The following is a 17,585-nucleotide window of genomic DNA, read 5'->3' on the forward strand; positions in this document are numbered from 1 at the left end:
AAATACCTCTTCAAGATGGTGATTTCATTTCCTTCAGACATACATCCAGAGGTAAGAATGCTGGATCGGGGCAGCCCCAGTGGCCCAGCAGTTTAGTGCCACCTTCGGCCCAGGGTGTGATCCTGGAGACCTGGGATGAGTTTCACATTGGGCTCCCTGCATGGAGCCTGCTTCTCCCTCTGCCTGTGTCTCTGTCTCTGTCTCTCTCTCTCTCTCTGTCTGTCTCTCATGAATAAATAAATAAAATCTTAAATAAAAAAAAAAAAAGAAGTGCTGGACCGTAGGGTAGTTCTAGTTTTACTCTTTTGTGGAAACTTCATATTGTTTTCCATTGTGGATGTACCAATCTACAGAGAATATTGGTCTTGGTTCTCAAATTTCAAAACAAATGTTTAGCTCTCTCTGCTCACCTGGTGCTTAAGATTTATGGATACTTTCTTAAGTAGCAATTGAAATTAGATATACTTGCACTATATGTTATAAAACATTCTGACATTAGAAATTAAATCTATTATAGATAATCTTATTTACTTAGCCTTGTAAGTATTCTACTTATATCCTTGCATAAAATTAAATACATAGAAAATTATACACACGGACTTTATTAACATAGGCTCCAATTCACTTATTTGTGCTTCAATGTACTGGTGTCGGCATTATCAATACACACGTATCACTTGACTGTACAGTACATTTTTTATACATTGTGCTTAAGATGCACACTCAAGTTGAGCTTCTGTTTCAGAATATGACAATAGAAAATATTTCTTTTAAATGAGTGCTATATTAGCTTCTATAAGATAAAAATGTATATAATTTATTGTATTACCTTTGTTTCCCCAGCTGCCACGAGGCTCCAATTTAAAAGTCAAGTGGATGATAATATTACTTCCATCTTCCCTAGTGGTTGAACTACTTGCATCACTTTTTAATTTATGGTTTTAATCTCCTGTCTTGTTCTAATGAGAATTGTCTTAGTGAATGTGCCTTTTGCTACACATCATCTCTAAACTATTTAATGCTGAGAGAAGCTATAAGGCAATCAAAGAAATAAAGTTGCAACGTCCCACACACTTCATTTTGCCATGGTGTTCAGTTTGGTTGTTAACATCTGTCCGGGCTTTTGACATATTTTAGCCCACTGTGTGGTTTAACATCAAATACCTCAAGGCATTTTAAAATCCAATTAATACCCTATCATTCTGTGAAATAAATAAGGAAAGTCACAGATAAACAGCTTAGACAAAGGTAAACCAGAGACAAAATTAATTCCTAAGATGGGACTTCCACTTGCAATAAGAGAAAGAGAAAGTGCCACTGATTTATTAGTAATTGATTCAAAATGACCCAGGGTCGGTTCTGTTGAAGAGGTACATTTCACAAGTAGAAAAGATGAAAGAAATCCTCTCAGGTTTGGATTTATAGCTCAGCTTTTGTAATTCAAAGAGAAAGCATCACAAACTGAGTTGCCAGCTGTTTTGTAACTCACTTGGCAATCAATAATTCAGGTAAACATTAACTCAGAGTAAATCCAGTATCTTGGTACCTTCATGTCTGCAGGTCTGAAGAGGCCAATCTGCTTCGAGAGAAGACAAGATCTGTTTTTATCAGTGCTCTTAATAAAGTGAAAGCAGCCACCTGAACAGCCTGGCACACTCAGTGGAAAGTTATCTGTGCTCCCTCCTGTCGTGACTAGTCCACTGGGTTGACCCTGTCCTCCTCTTGAGACCTCTGGGACCCCAGGTACTTAGGATCAACTTTCATTTCTTTTGAAATACAAATTTCCAACCCTGGTGAATGTCACGTAGTATATTTCTTGATTAGATGCCACTAGCATGGCAATTTACAGGGGGAGACATGGAGCAATGTTTTATTATTCAATAAAACAAAGTCTCAACGATGAGTGTAAAAACAGGAATGAAATCATTGGTTTCGGAAAACACACCCTAAACCTCTTTCTTTTGATATTTTTAAAAACAAAATGACAACTACCAAAGTTGTCTGTAGTTACCGCCTAAGCAGAGTCGGGTACGTTGCGGTTATTGTCATAATTCAAATCTAAGACTTCTGCCAATACCTCTCATCCATGGCAACAAGCAGTTACCCACCCTGCTATGCAAGTTTCAGCAGAGAGACTGAGCCATCTTTTGAATGAATCAAGAATTTGCCAAAATGCCAATAGAAATATCAAATACAAAGATTTGCTGAAATATTTCCCTGAGATTGGTGTTTGAAGAAAAACTCTTGGCACACAATAAAAGCTGGAAGCTTGTTATTACTCTGATTAGTCATTTGCTAAGTGATGCAATTTGTATTTCCTCCTCATCCTCTTTATTTTTCTATTTGTGTGTGTGTGTGTGTGTGTGTGTGGATCATCTCTATTTGGATTAAAGTAAACTGCTATTCAAAGAGGTTAAGGTTTTGCTAAAATCAACTTTGCTTCTGGTAATGACAATTTCCTTTATTAAAGCTCTTTTCATTGAATGAAATGCAGAACAGATTATATAAGATCCAAGTCTATCTTGTCATTAAAATGCAAAAGACCTTCAACTACTTTTGACACACCTACAGCTTTTTCTTGGCACTTCTACTTCCACTCAGCTAAATGGTGGCAAGTTCCAGATTTCTCAAAACAACCCCCAAGTTCCCTTCCTACTCACCCTGTTCTTCAATCTGGAAAATATCCTGGTATGGATTTCAGAAGTACTGACTGATTTCTTAAGCCCTAGATGTTTGGTAGCCAAGGAATGTGTTACTATTTCTAAAGTAAATAATTAAGCCATCCAAAGGAGGGAGGGGGGAGAACAAAACTCAAAGAATTAGAGCGATGTAGTACTTGCTTCCATTCCATTTCTATGCTGGATCTTTATACTTTCATGCTTCTTTTTGCCTAAAGGATAAAATGAGAAAAAAAAATTAAAGATTTATTTATACATGAGAGACACAGAGACATAGGCAGAGGGAGAAGCAGGTTCTCCTGCAAGGAGCCTGATGTGGGACTCGATCTCGGACCCCTTCTGCCTTGAGCCGAAGGCAGATGCTCAAATGCTGAGCCACCCAGGGGTCCCATAAATGAGAAAAGTTTTAAATAATCATTGTTTATCTTTTCTTTTTGCATTTTTCTTGAAGTATAGTTTACATACCACAAAACTCACACATTATAAGAGAATACATTTATTTTTAATAAATTTAAGGAGTGTGAAACTATCACCCCAATCCACCTTTAAAACATTTGCATCATATTACAAAATTCTCTACAGCTTATTTGTCATCAATTAACCCTTAACATAACAGGAAGCTAAAAGAAAAAAGGAGGTGTTCTTGGTTAAGTCAGGAAGTGTCATTTTGAGGACTGTATGACAGCAGCTTGAATGCTTGGATAGTGAGTTGACAATGAACTTGGAACAATTGAAGGTATTTTGATGGAGTTATTTTGAATTCATAATAAGTAATCATGCAGACTAAAACTTTGTGGGACATACAGAAGATAATGAGAGCAAATACTTTTATGGTGCTAATATCGTACCAGGTACCCTTCTAACCACTCTAATGTAGGTTTCCTTTTGTAATCTACACAATAACCCTATGAGAATGTACCACTTTACCACTACCATTCCCTTTTCTCAGGTAAGGAGAGAGAGGCCCAGATAGATAAATTAAATAAATACATAAGGGATGGAACTTGGATTCAAACATAGTTAAGTCTCACTCTAAAATCCACATGGTTGCTGACTGCTCTACTCTACTCATCAGTGTAACCCAAGTTTTAAAGTCTGGCTAAGCAAAAGGAAAACATTGTCAAGTTGGAGCCAACTGATGAGCGGTAGTTGAGGTTCCAGGACCCAGAATAAAATAGACCAGGAAGAGATGTCTTTGCCCAGAGCTAAGGCTATTTCAACCTGGCTGCACTACCGGTAACACAAGCAGACATGTTGGTGTCAAGTTCAATGTTTTGGTGGGAGTGAGAGGGAAGCAGGAAATGGGTAGGAACTAGGCAAGCACACTTGCAACAGCTGTGTCTTGGAATGAGTCTTCTCTGGCACAAGCCTGTGCTCTCCATTTCTGCAAACAAAGCGATATCCGCTAAAGACTGTGTGTCCGTGTTTAGCTTGATATTTTTCTATTCTCCTTTTTTCTTGATCTGCTCAATTAATATTTTCCTTTTCTTAGGCTCCCCCTCCCTACCCGGCCCACCCTGCACTCTTTTTCCAGATGTGTGACAACCACTTTTGGTCTCTAAACAGATTTCAGACTAATTTGTTTAATGGCTGTCTGTTCTCCATTTTGCTGATACTGGAGGATTTTAGAAGCCTAAGGAGACTTCTATGGAAGCTGTTCCATGGTAATTCAAGTTCCAAGTCTGTGAATATATGTTCTGGCAGCTTTGTGGACTCAAGTACTTCCTGGAGTCTAGGGCCAAAATGGGAAACACAGCTGGGGCAGATGTTCTGGACCTAGAGTTGCCTTCTTGGTTTTAAAAGCTGAGAGATTCAGATTGTTTAAGGGTCTCTGCGAAGCTAAGCCAGGTGAAGCGATGGGAGCCGCACCAATAAATGCATTTCCATATACTCACTGCTCTGGGCTTTTAGGATTATTTTGGCAACAGTTTGTGAAATGACCATCCTATTTGATACCTAGTAAGGAAAAGAGAAAAAAAATGAAGATGTAACGTTATAGACAATAACAAATGGACATTAAAATTATCCCATTGGAATGACATGCAAGCTTGGCAGATTGAGTTAAGAGACAGATTCCCCCATAATAAATTGTCTAAAAACATCACAGCAAAGGCACATTTTTCAAGAACAGACAGGAAAGAATATCCATCCCAATGGTGTTTCTTTCCAAAGAAGTAAGTAGCCATCTCTTGTTAACTTTCATTAGTCAAACCACATCACCATAAAATGTGTTTCTGAGACCCCATATATAAAATAACTGGATGTTTGCCCATTTAATATCCATACAATTCTCTTTTCAGCACACTGCTTCATTTTAGCTGTTATTTTCTAGGATGAAATATATTTAGTCATTTCTGAAAAACAAAGGTTATATAAGGAGTTTCCCAGGTTTTTGTTTTTCTCTGCTTTCTAACCACAGTTACAAAGTTTCCCTAATTTTTATTGAATAATTGCACCATCCATGCAAGAGCACTTGCATCAGTCGACAATTTAAAACTGTGGCCCCGTAGAAAACATGCTTTAAAAATATATAACAGAACACACAAAATATTAAATTAAACTAATGTTTATTGGGCATCTTCACTGTGTGGAGTTACAAAGCTCTCTAGTTAGGGAGCAGTAGATCCAGCCTCTAGTTCTAATTCTCTTTCTAATGATGTGGTTGTAAGCAAGTTATGACTTTCAGTTCCTTGGTTGCTTCATCTGTGTGGTGAATTTTAGTTTGTTAGGGTGTATCTAGACTTGAGCAGAAACTGTCTCTGGCTAATATCAGTAGAAAAGAAATACACTGAAGGATCCAGATTAGAGGTGGTTCCCAGATCCTTGGGGATGGCCACAGACCTGGTCTTGGAAGCTTAGGAAGAAAAACAGCATTGATAGTGCTGAGGAGGACAGGCTAGGGAGCTGGCCACTTGAAGACAGCATCCTACCTTCTTTGGGCATGGACTTTCCCACCTTGAGCCACTGAATCAATCAGAGTTCACTGTTAAAACCACTATCATTGCTCCTCTGAAAGAGTGTAGCTATTATAGCTGCCACCATATCTATCTACAAGGATGAGGAGGAGGCTCTGCTTCCCATGCTCCTGGTCTGGGTTGAAAATGTCTGACTGACAGGGTCGAGTTGCCATGCCCATTTCTAAATTGCAGTGGGGTGGGGGGAAGAATAGGTCAACACAGAGCTCTGCTCTGTTCCCTTCAAAAGGTGATAAATGCCCCAAATATAAACAGAAGGCTGCAGTCAGTGCACAAACAAAAATATCGATGCCACTAAAAGAAACATTTCAACTTCTAACACTTTCTAGAATACTCATTAGAATTTGAGCGATAGTGTTCCTGAAAAAGTCCTGATGGTTGCCTATTGATGATTGCCTGTCATCTTGTTGTATTTATTAATAATATCTTATTTCACTCTCATTTATGTCCTGGTTTATAAAATAAATTGTAAAGTCAACCTACTTATAATGGGTGACACTATTTCACATACTAGGAATACATATTTGTAATTCATTACTATATTCATATAGAATTTTGTTTAGCTCATATTGAGTTTTCTATAGCATATTATATTATCCTGGCAATATCCCACAGTGTAGCCAGGGCAGGTCTTAACAGATCATTTTTATAAGGAAAAAAAAAACAAAACCCTGTTACCTGACAAGTGAATGTCAGTGCTCATCTCTGCACAGCAGAGAGGGCACTAGACCCTGTATTTCTGATTGCTCCAACCAATGATATCAAACATGCCACGTTCACAGTTATTAAAGCAGAATATCACATTTAATTCATGAGAGTTGCCTGCGGAAGACAGAGTGAAGATGGCTGAAAAAGTGGAAAGAGTAGCTGTCAATTCTGTACTGAGCCAGAACTTCTTATTTTGGGGAGGAGGGGGATGCCCCTCAATGCTTGGGTGTGGTGAATAGGTGCCCCTTCCATTTTCCAGGCTGGTTTTGACCTGTGCTATTGGGTTCAAGTGGACAAACTGCTCATTCTTCTTCTTCTTCTTCTTCTTCTTCTTCTTCTTCTTCTTCTTCTTCTTCTTCTTCTTCTTCTTCTTCTTCTTCTTCTTCTTCTTCTTCTTCTTCTTCTTCTTCTTCTTCTTCTTCTTCTTCTTCTTCTTCTTCTTCTTTTAAATGGAGTTGCACGTCCTTATTTGCAAATGCTAGGGAAGTACTGTTTTAAGCAACCGAGCAGAAATATTCCTCTCTGCTTGAAAGATATTTCTCACCTGTTTATTCATTTAACACCTACTTATTAAGGGTTCTCATGTTCCCAATGTGATGCCAGCCAGATATGACAAATAAAAAGGTGAAAAGACTCAGCTCTTGTCCCTGGATAGGTTGTTGTCTGTGCCCTGGGCAAAATCAGACAAACACAGGGCAAGCTCAGATCAATGAGCATGATCACAGGGGTAGATAAATGTAGGGTCTGTAGGAGTACTTAGAAGGGCCTCTTAGTTTGGCTGCAAAGAGTGCATGGGAGTCTATTCAGAGTAGATGAGTTTTAATCCTGGCAAAAAGACAACAAATGAAGAGGAGACTGCGTTCTATGCAGAGCGAACAGCTGTACAAAAGCTGGGCATGCCTGGAGGCATTCCTCTTTGTAGGACAGGAAGACACTTCAACATAGCTGAAGAGTGGGTTCAAAGTGGGTAGAGTTCAGAGACCAGGCAATCAAGTGCCAAGTCATGCATGGCTTCTAGACCATGAGGGGTTATCCATGATAAAGCCATAGTCTCTAATCTTATAGTTATATGTAGAAAAATAAAATTTTTCTTTTCTGTTTTTAGTAACATTGCTGGAAATGGTCTAACAGTTGACTCAAGTGGTTCTGATGAGGGTACAAATAATACTTATGAAGTTTTCGCTCTGTGGTAACCCATGCCCTAAGTACTTTATAGCTATTCAATAACTTAAGCCTCCAACAACCGTGTGCAACCATATTACAAATGAGAAAATTGAGACATAGGTATCTTCCCATAGGTTATGCAGAGCTGGGTTTTGTAGTCTACTTTCCAAATCTGCTCTTAGAGATAATACTACACCTTAATGCAAAATCCCATTTAAGACATCTCTGTCATGAGAATATTTTTAACTCTGTGAGTTCATATGAATCCTATTTTGAATTATTTAGAAATGCAAGCAGTAGAGAAATAATACACTTCAGAGTCATCAGCTTTACTATTATTATAATAAAGTCATCTGATTAGAAAGCATCCCCTTGTCTCCTAAAGGGATTATTTCTCTTATAGTACCTACCCTCTCTGAGCTTTAGCTTTTCATCTAAAAACAAAAACAATAATATATTGTGGTTAAATGAGATAATCTGGGAATAAGTGACAAGTACAAAGATTAGAATGTGACACTACATAGTTAGGCATTTGCAACAATCTGATGATATAAGAAGATGGGACTTTTACCGAGGGTTATCTGTGAAACAATGGAATAAATATGCTACCTTCTCTTTTTTTAAAGATTTTATTTATTTATTCATAGAGATGCAGAGAGAGAGAGAGAGAGAGAGAGAGAGAGAGGCAGAGACACAGGCAGAGGGAGAAGCAGGCTCCATGCAGAGAACCTGACGTGGGACTCGATCCCGGGACTCCAGGATCATGCCCTGGGCTGTAGGTGGCTCTAAACCGCTGCGCCACTGGGGCTGCCCAATATTTTACCTTCTCAATAGTCATCATTTAGTTTCAAGTTTATTTATTCAGTTTACTTTTTTTATTTAATAAACTTGCTTTGAGGTACTTTGTGTCTGCCTCTGTTCTTAGTACTAGGGACACCATGGTGAATATTAAAAGGTCCTTCTTCTCAGATATCATTCAGTCTTGTGGAAGAGTCAGATACAGATGCACTTAGGAATTACAATGCAATATGCCATATATACTGACAGTATGGTGTACAGAGTTAATGGGAACTCCAAGTAAGGGAACCTAGCTCAACCTAGAACTTTGAGGGAAGAAATCACAGTAAAGGGCAAGTCTCCAGATATTGCCAGAATAAGTATCAAGAAAATGGTAGTGAAAACAAGACAGAATTGATTATGGAAGAGCAAGATGTAATCTTTCCCTCTGCTAATACACACCATTGATAAGGCAAGTTGGGGGAGCCAACTCTATTTCTTATTTTTTTTTTCTCCCTCTAGTCATATCCTTCAGAATCATTTGCATAAGATCTAAAAGTTGATCACGTTCACTCTGGCATTACAGAAGGCCCTGTATACTTTATACAAAGCTGCCTTTTCACTGATCATTATCCCAGGTATATTCCTCATCATCATTTCCCAATAGTAATGCAAAGATACCCAGGCCCCTGAATGGATAAGCAAAGTCCAACACAAATGCTATCAAAGTTTCCCCAAATCATCCTTTGAAAGCCATTGTTAGATACTTGTTGGAATGAGACGATTTTTTTTAAGCTAGCATTTTCCCATCGAAATGTTCCTCCAGAGAGTTTATAGCCCAGTGAGGGCTCCTAAGGCAGCACGTGTGTTTGGTTTATTATAAAAAATACTGTTTAAGAAACACGTGCAAAGAATTAGGAAAGAGATTGTAATAATATCTCATCACAAGAATTGTGGAAGTACTGGCATTGTGTAGTATTTCCAATAATGATGATATGGTCATAAAAGTGTATAGTTATCTATTAATGGACCCTTTTATATTGAGAAAAGGTACTTTGAGTAAGTTCTCATTTCACTACTGCCACTGTGTAGCTGCCACTGTGTAGCTCACTATTTCCTGAGTTCCAACTGCCTGCAGATACCTTGAATTCTTTGAGAAGTTTCTTTGTGGTCTTTCAAAACTGCCAAGTGAATTTAATCTCCACTTGATTTATACTTGGGATTACAAAGTGCTCTTCCCATGTTGATTTTCTCCTCCTCTAAAGCCCCAATCTCATCCTTGTCCCATCGTGAAACTTTATCTCTGTTCCTTGTGACTTGGAATTATTGCAATATCCCCAGTTTATGGATTTCTTTATGGAGAATAGGCTTTGCAGTCTCCATCCATCAGGATAGGTAAGTTAGGTCATGGAAACCAAGAGACCTCAAATCCCAGAAGCTATATGCAAGAAAAGTGTGTTTTGTTCCAGTGACACTCTGTCGATTGGCTGGGGACTTTCTGGGACTCTGGTTGACAGGGAAGCCACCAGCTGGAATCTTGCCAGTTACATGGGCCGAAGGAAAGAGAATTCTGCAGGGTCTTGCACCAGCACTTGCATACTTTATTCAGGAACAGACATGTGTCTCTGGGCTTACAACTGATTGGCTACTCCTAGACCCATGATCCCATCCAACCACAATGGAACTATGAAGTACAACCCTGCCCTGTGCCAGGAGGTGGAGAGCAATAAATATTTGGCAAACTGTTCTAGCGACAACCACAGAGCCCTTCAGACTGAGATTTGACTGGGGTCTTTGGCACTTACTAATGATATACCTTAGTCTGACAGGTGGCTTAGCTGCTAAGCTGCTCCATGTCTCAGCTTCCTTTCCTGCAGAAGAGAAGAAATCATTTTCTTCAATGACTCCAGATAAGCAGTCATTGACTACAGAACTCATTTCATTTGCTGTTACTCTTTGATCTTAAAGAGTAACTTGAGAGTAACTTATTTCCCCTTTAAGAACATAAGCTTACTTTCTTGAACTGAGCTCCTGTAATGTTAAAGGAACATTAGGTGAAAATGGTTTATCGTCAAAATTGTCAACAGAACTGATAAATGAAATTTGACTCTATGATCTTTGTTCATTAAGGGAAGAAACAAAAATAGAAGGGACATGGGTTGAATTCTCAGGGCTATCAGAAACTCATCTTTTCATCTCAGGAAAAAAAAAAAACAGTTGCCTCAAATATCTCATAAAATGTCCCTTACAATTCAATTTTTTTAAAGAGTATTTTATTTAGTTCATTCTTCTCAATGAAGTAGCTGGGTATGAATCAGTGAATGGTGTTGGATACTATGGGTTTGGGAATCATGTTTTAGTTTCTGCTGGGTCATTTTTAATGGACACCTTAGTTGCGTCTATTGCTAAAGAACAGATTTATGCACTGTTTGTTTCAGATCGATGAGCATTATAAGCAATCAGGGTGAAGAGTTAAAAATCGCAGTGTTTTTCTTCCTTAGGCATAAAACAGTCATTCAGCTTCAAGTCAGAATGGGGTAAATTATTCATTTTAGTATTGTTGATATAGGCCCACCTAAAGATATGGCCTTGCTGACCTACGATAAAACTGGCAAGATTAAATATTTCTCCCATCCCAAATCTTTCTGCAGTTATTCAGGCTTTTGTGGGCTACAAGCTCAATAATTTTGTATGCATCAAAAGAACAGGCTGGGTCATAAATAGCCATCATTAATTGAAGCTGCTTTCACACTTAGTTTGTAATTTCTCATCTCTATAATTTAGACAATGTGTACCCTGTAACCAGATGTGAAATTTTATTATACTTCATGGGACTGCTTAATATTGAGCTTTAGTTTTAAATATATTATAGTGCTCTCTGGACTAACACTTGTCTAGCCATCTTTGAGCTGCATATTAAAATATTTTCAACGGCAGGTGAGATCAGTGCACTCCAATATTACTGTACCTTGGAACACGTCCAATTAACCATACCCCTTTGACAAAGATGATTTTGGTCTGGTTATTTATTGGAATGTTGAACCAATATGGACAATGAGGCAATAATATTATCATGCATTTTTTTCTTTTCTACATGTAGTCAGAACTGAGTTATTGGTCCTCCATGAAGGGGACCATCATTGTGCTGTAGAAAATTAGATACTGGGAGAAGTTATGGGATAAGTCTTTAATTCTCAGGTTGATTTCCTCATGGCCCCTTTATGTATGCTTGATAAGCTATTCACACTTCTCTTTAGTTTCCCAAACTTCTCAGGCCATTATGCCTTTGCCATTCTGTTTCCTATGTTAAGAATGGCTATCTCCATATCTCTTCTGAGTCATAAAGTTGTGCAGCTCAGCTCCAGCAATACTCCTTTTAGAAAACCCTTCCCAGAACTCCTTATGAGTTCCCAGGTCCATGCTCTAATAGATAGCTCAGTAGACAGTACCTACCAGCAATGCATGTGTCTGTTCTTCCCACTATAATGCTAGACCTTAGACAACAGATTGCTTGAATTTTTTCACTTTTTATAGCCAGTTCCTGGCCATGATATGGACTTAATAAATATTTATTGAATGAATAAATATTTGTTGAATTAATAGCTGGATATTTAATATAATCCTGACTTTATTTCAATACTATATTTATAGGAAATACTAATCACCAGCACTTAGCAAATATTTACTATATGCTAGACACTGTTCTTTGGAGTATATCTGTTGTAATTCATTTAAGTGTGTACAAATCCTATAGAATAGATATTGCTACCACCCTATTTCACAGATGAGAAAACTAAGGGACAGGTAGAAGAAATAACTTGCCCAACATCACACAGCCAGGAAGTGGTAGAGCCAGCACTCACGTTCAGTCTAGTTCCAGAGCTACTAAACAAAACCACTTCATGGTTACTCCTCATAGGGTGCATTTCAAGTGGTCAATGAGAAAACAGACTGAAAACAAAGTTCTTCCTTCCTGTACTTGCTTATTCCTAATGGCTGCTCTTTTTAGCTCAAGCAGAAAATAAAGCAGTAACATGTTTCTCTATTTATTGTAGCTTTAGTAATTTCAGCTTGTAAATTTGCTTTGAAAGCCCTAGTGTTTAAATATTAATCAAAGCTATGGAACCTTCCAAGCAAGTGCTGTCAGAGAAAGATCAACATTAGTTAGATTTTTACTTGCTGACAAGTTAAAAATAAGCTTATAGTAGCTTTCCTACCTCCTGGAGATATGTTGGCTTCTAAGCCCGTTGTGGGATCCAAAAGGAAATTTTGGCATTCAGCTTTAAAGCAGGTATATAAAAATCAAAATTGTTTTCAAATACAAGCAATTTCTTCCATGTTTAGATAAGTGTGCTTATGGAGACAATTCAGTATCCCTCTATGTGATTTTCCTAGAAATGTCCTTTTATCTTCTTTTTTTTGAGGCTCTCAATATGCAATAAAACTTATGATGACAAAACTTCATTTAACAGTGGAAAGTTTAAATTTTTCCATTTGTTAGAGAAAACCTTTAAACACACAAATGCACAGTGACGCACCTATGCTTTTCCCCCAGATAACAAACAGGATTTATAAACATGTTATTCCTTAGCTCACATTACTAGTAACAACATTCTAGTATGTTGTTTGACTTTGGATCAGTTACTTATACTATCTTTAACTCGATTTCTTATCTGTAAAACAGGTAATAATATGAATTACTTTATGAAGTGAAAATGTGTGGAACAGTGCCTATCAAGAAAAAAGTTCAATAGATTCTGCTGTTGTTATTATTGGCTTCAGGCAAGGTAGGTTTATAAATGAGTAAGCACTGGAAGAATGACAAATATGTTCTTTTAATATGTCAGATTAACCTTTGTGATTATGAGTGTGTATTAGTATGTCTGGACTGCCATAACAGAATACTGCAAGGGGACTTAAACAACAGAAAGTTCTGGAGGCTGGAAGTCCAAGACCAAGATGTCATCAGGGTTGGTGTCTGGTGTGACCTCTCCTCCTGGTTTCCAGATGGCCACCTTTGTGCTGTGTCCTCACATGGTCTTTCCTGTGTGAGCATACTCCCGGTGTCCCTTTTCTTCTAAGGACATCAGATCTATGGGATTAGGATCCCATCCTTATAACCTAACTTAACTTCAATTATTTCCCTAGAGGTCCTATCTCTAAATACAATCACATTACAGGGTTAGAACTTCAACATATGAAATTTTGGGGAGATATAATTCAATTCATAACAAGAGAGACCAGCACTTGGAAATAATAATAAAAGTCGAAGATTGAAGCCCTTACCTCTGAGGCCTTGGTCAAATTACCCTCTGCTCATCCCACTGGAGTTTTTAACAGATCATCATCTCATTGCAGTTTTAAATAAACGGCTTCAGCTCTAGTCCAGAGTACTACTCATTAATACGCCTTTCTGCTTCCGGCACTGCATCAGCAGAAACTTCCATGGTATCTTCTGTGCATTTTACTTTATTTTATCTTATTTTATTTTATTTTCTGTAGGGTGATAGGGGGCTCAACTAATACTTAACACCAGAAACTGAAGGGAATAGGGAACAAGGGAACATTTGTCCGGGCACGCCATCAGCTTCAAGCATGTCAAGAATGTTGTTGGCATGGCTTTGCCATAACTGGAATGGTTGTAGGCCCGCATATCAGTCCTTCATATGGGTAAGTGTGAAATTCCTAAGGTTTTAAAAATAACACAATGATATAAGAGTCTTTCATTCTAGCACACTTAATCTCACACATAATTATAATAAGATTTGTGTAATGAAGACATTTAAAACTGAAACTGAAGAGTATCTGATCAGAAAGCAATAACAAATTTCACATTGTGCAGAATAATCCATTTGTCAGTAAAAACCTGACTCCCATGCTTAGATTCCCATCGTTCTTTTTTTTTTTATAACTGCCCAGAGACTCTGTTTAGTTATGATGCCAATTTGTTATTTCATGTAATATTAACAACTCATCGCATAAAATGAACAGTGTATTACTTTTCTGAAAGTCTGCAAGTAAATATTGAATTATGGTTAACAATTTATAGCAATTCACTTTAAAAAATTTCCATTTCCCTTCTCAAGTCTGTCAATATTCAAAATAACTTCTTCCATTATGTCCACATGTTTGTGTAAATTTCACATGAAACTATCATTTTATTGTCTTTAAAATGGCTAGAGATTCTATTTTTTTTAAAACTACTGTTATGGTCTAGATAAACTAAGTAATTTATTGGCTTACATAGTATCTTCTATTTATGTAGGTAAATTAGACAAAACATTAATTATTTGTTATTTATAGAAAGACCCTGATGGACCACATTTTCATAAACACTGGAAAAAAAAACTTAATTGAAAAAATACTTTTTGGCCAATATTATAAAAACAAAGTAAAGATAAAGTGAAACTAAAGTTAATAATAAATAAATGTTACAGCATAGAAATCTAATTAATGCTAAGATGGTATTTGAGCATTATTATTAGTTGCTGGTTTTTAACAGAATGTATACCTGGCTTTCACAACTTGGGTCCTCTGTTTTTCCTTCCTTTTCCACACTTGACAGACCCAAGTAAGTAGCCGAGAAGTAGCTCCAGAAAGATGATCAGCCAGCACATTTCTGGCAGCTGGATTGTCTGGCTGAAGCTTGGGGAAATTGAACCTATATTTGCCTCCAGGAAAAGATGAGTAGGGCCATGGGGGAAGGAACTGTGTGAGAGAAAACTCAAGCAAGTGGTAGCATGAATCTGAACAAGTGTAGTTTGGTGTCTGATTGTGTAGCCCTTTTGTTGTTCTCTTTCACTCATATGTAAATGACAACAAACCCAGCAGTTGCAGGGAACTTCTTTGATTTTTGGTAGTGTGCTTCCTGGTCTACTGTGCCTTTCAGCACCTCTACCCATAATTAGGTCTTTGTTCCAGCCTTTGCCTTATAGTCTCTTCTTCCAAGAAATCACTCACCTTCCCAGCTTTTGGAATCACTGTTTTATGACACAATGGATGGAAAATAATGCACATGCTTTATGATCCTTGAGAAGAAAAAAAAAATAAAAAGAGGAGTGACCACGGAGGGGGATTGTCTGGCTTTGGGGAAGTCATCACCAGTTGGCAATTGTTAGAGAATGACTCAGCTGTCTGGCTCTACCTTTCAGACAGGTTTAGGTAAACTGGAGACAGATCAACACTAAGGCTTATTCACATAGAGACATGCCTGGATAAGCCAAGTAACATCAGTACAGGAAGGGCAAGTATCTATGATTGTGTCAGGCAAATCCCCCTTTCCCCCTTTGAAATGCCATGAATTTAAACTTCCCATGGAAACCAAAAAGCGTCTAATTGTATTCAAGTATATAAGACTAAATAACTAAAATACATTTCTTTATGTATTTCTTTGCACATTCATTATGTGTTTATTTGTTTATTTATTTATTGAATGTCTGAAATGTGACAGGTGTGTTGTGAGCCACTTAATGACTATTTAAGAACTTTTATCCTCATTTTGGAGATGAGCAACCTTCTAGGAAGGTTAAATGGCTTTCTCCAGGTCATACCACTATTTTATGTGACAGGTGATACTGATCTTAGTTACTTAGCCTTTGTTTCTTCATTTTGACTACAGATTACTCAGTAATATTCAAAAACATTGGTTACCATGCATGTCTTAGGAACCGTTCCCACACTTCTGGTGTCTGAGTTTGAGGTTAACACATGCTGTGAATAACAGGGAAGAGGAACAGAAGCTGATGGGGTCTTTGAGAATAGCACTGAGCCTTGAGCCACTCCTGGCAAAACTGACCTCTGGTCTTCTGACATGCATGACGTATACATGTCCTTATTGCTTACTGAAACCAATAGCATGGCATTCTCTTATTTGCAGCAAAAGTTCCTAAGTGCTAAACGAAAATAGTAAAGATAGCATAATGATAAGAGGAGCCAAAATATAAGTTTAAGAAAGCCTTCCAAAAATAAACTCATGTATTCCAAATAGACTCCAGTTAGTAGGACCAGGGGTGAGGAGGCTCTGTTTTGGATTTATACAATAAATGTACACAATTTATACCAGAAATGCTATGGGACTCATTATAAAATTATTTACTTTATAACATGATGTCACGTTTGGCCCATGTAAAACAGTGTGGTAGAGGCTCCGTGGTGGGAGTGTTACAGACTGCGGATTCTGTCAATGAGAATATGTAACTCTAGTTGTACCTGGGAGGGCATCATATGATATGACTATCTTGAGTTTCTAATTTCCCACTCTGAAAGAAGTGGTGCAAGACAACATTCCATTGCATTTTCTATATCAGGAACAGTTTGTAGACATCTGTTTCCAAGGATACCGGCATCAACTCATAAAGAGTAGATTTGCCCCATAAAGATTTTCCATAGAATGCAGAATGAGATGTGACACTGTATGTAAACCCATATATCGCCACTAACAAAAGGTAAAATTCATTAAGCACTTATTATTTGCCAAGCACTGTGCTAAGTGCTTTTCATGTATTTGCTATTAGAGCCTTATACCCTGGTGAGACAGGACTCTTTGCATTGTATGTATGAGTGTGTGTGTTTAAATTACTTTCTACCATCTTGTGGCTGCTGCTTCTTTATTTACAAAACTATGATAATAATGCCTATTTCATAGTGTCATCAAGGGGAGATATATATGTTTTTGTTTGCCTGTGCATTTATCAAGCCAAATGCTTGGCACAGAGATGAAATGAACACTAGTTAAGCTGTTTTATATATATATACATATATATATGTATATATATATAATTAATATAATATATATTTATATATAATTAATATAATATATATTTATATTATTGTATTAACTATATAATATATATCATATAAGATGCCATTAAATCTAAATAACACATATGTTATAATAATACAATGGTTTTCCATTAGATATTAGTAGTTATTATTACCTTGCTAACTATTAGTTTATTGCCTCACTTTGACTTTTCAATCTCAGACCTGTATGCTCTGTCTCTTAATGACCCCTCTTGGAGTTAAATGGTTTTTCTGAGTTCATTTTCAGGTAAGAGAATTTATCAACTGTATTGTCATTGTTTGAATTGAAAAATAAATACATTTTAATGAAAGTGCTTCTAAGGTTAACCAATTCATGTCGCTAGCATGCTACCAGTTCCCCTTAAACATTAGTATTTTTTTCCCTCAAATTATGACTAAGAGAAAAGGCTCTGATGTTTATATAAAACTGGTTTTATAGTTCCAGTAAAGGAATTCTTTAGAGCCTTCTAATTTCCCTAGT

At 37.3% G+C, this 17,585-nt stretch overlaps 1 long non-coding RNA gene across 1 annotated transcript; it reads right to left on the reverse strand.

The window, feature by feature from the left end:
• Positions 1–620: 620 nt before the first annotated feature.
• On the reverse strand, positions 621–14,924 carry LOC121492455. The gene is made up of 5 exons (XR_005988239.1): positions 14,814–14,924; positions 13,589–13,987; positions 10,119–10,173; positions 4,574–4,634; positions 621–2,890 (listed from the first exon to the last, which is right to left on the reverse strand). It is a non-coding gene; the product is annotated as an uncharacterized LOC121492455 (long non-coding RNA).
• Positions 14,925–17,585: the final 2,661 nt, after the last annotated feature.

Source organism: Vulpes lagopus, chromosome 6 (genome assembly GCF_018345385.1).
Source record: "Vulpes lagopus strain Blue_001 chromosome 6, ASM1834538v1, whole genome shotgun sequence".
Classification (NCBI taxonomy): Eukaryota; Metazoa; Chordata; class Mammalia; order Carnivora; family Canidae; genus Vulpes; species Vulpes lagopus.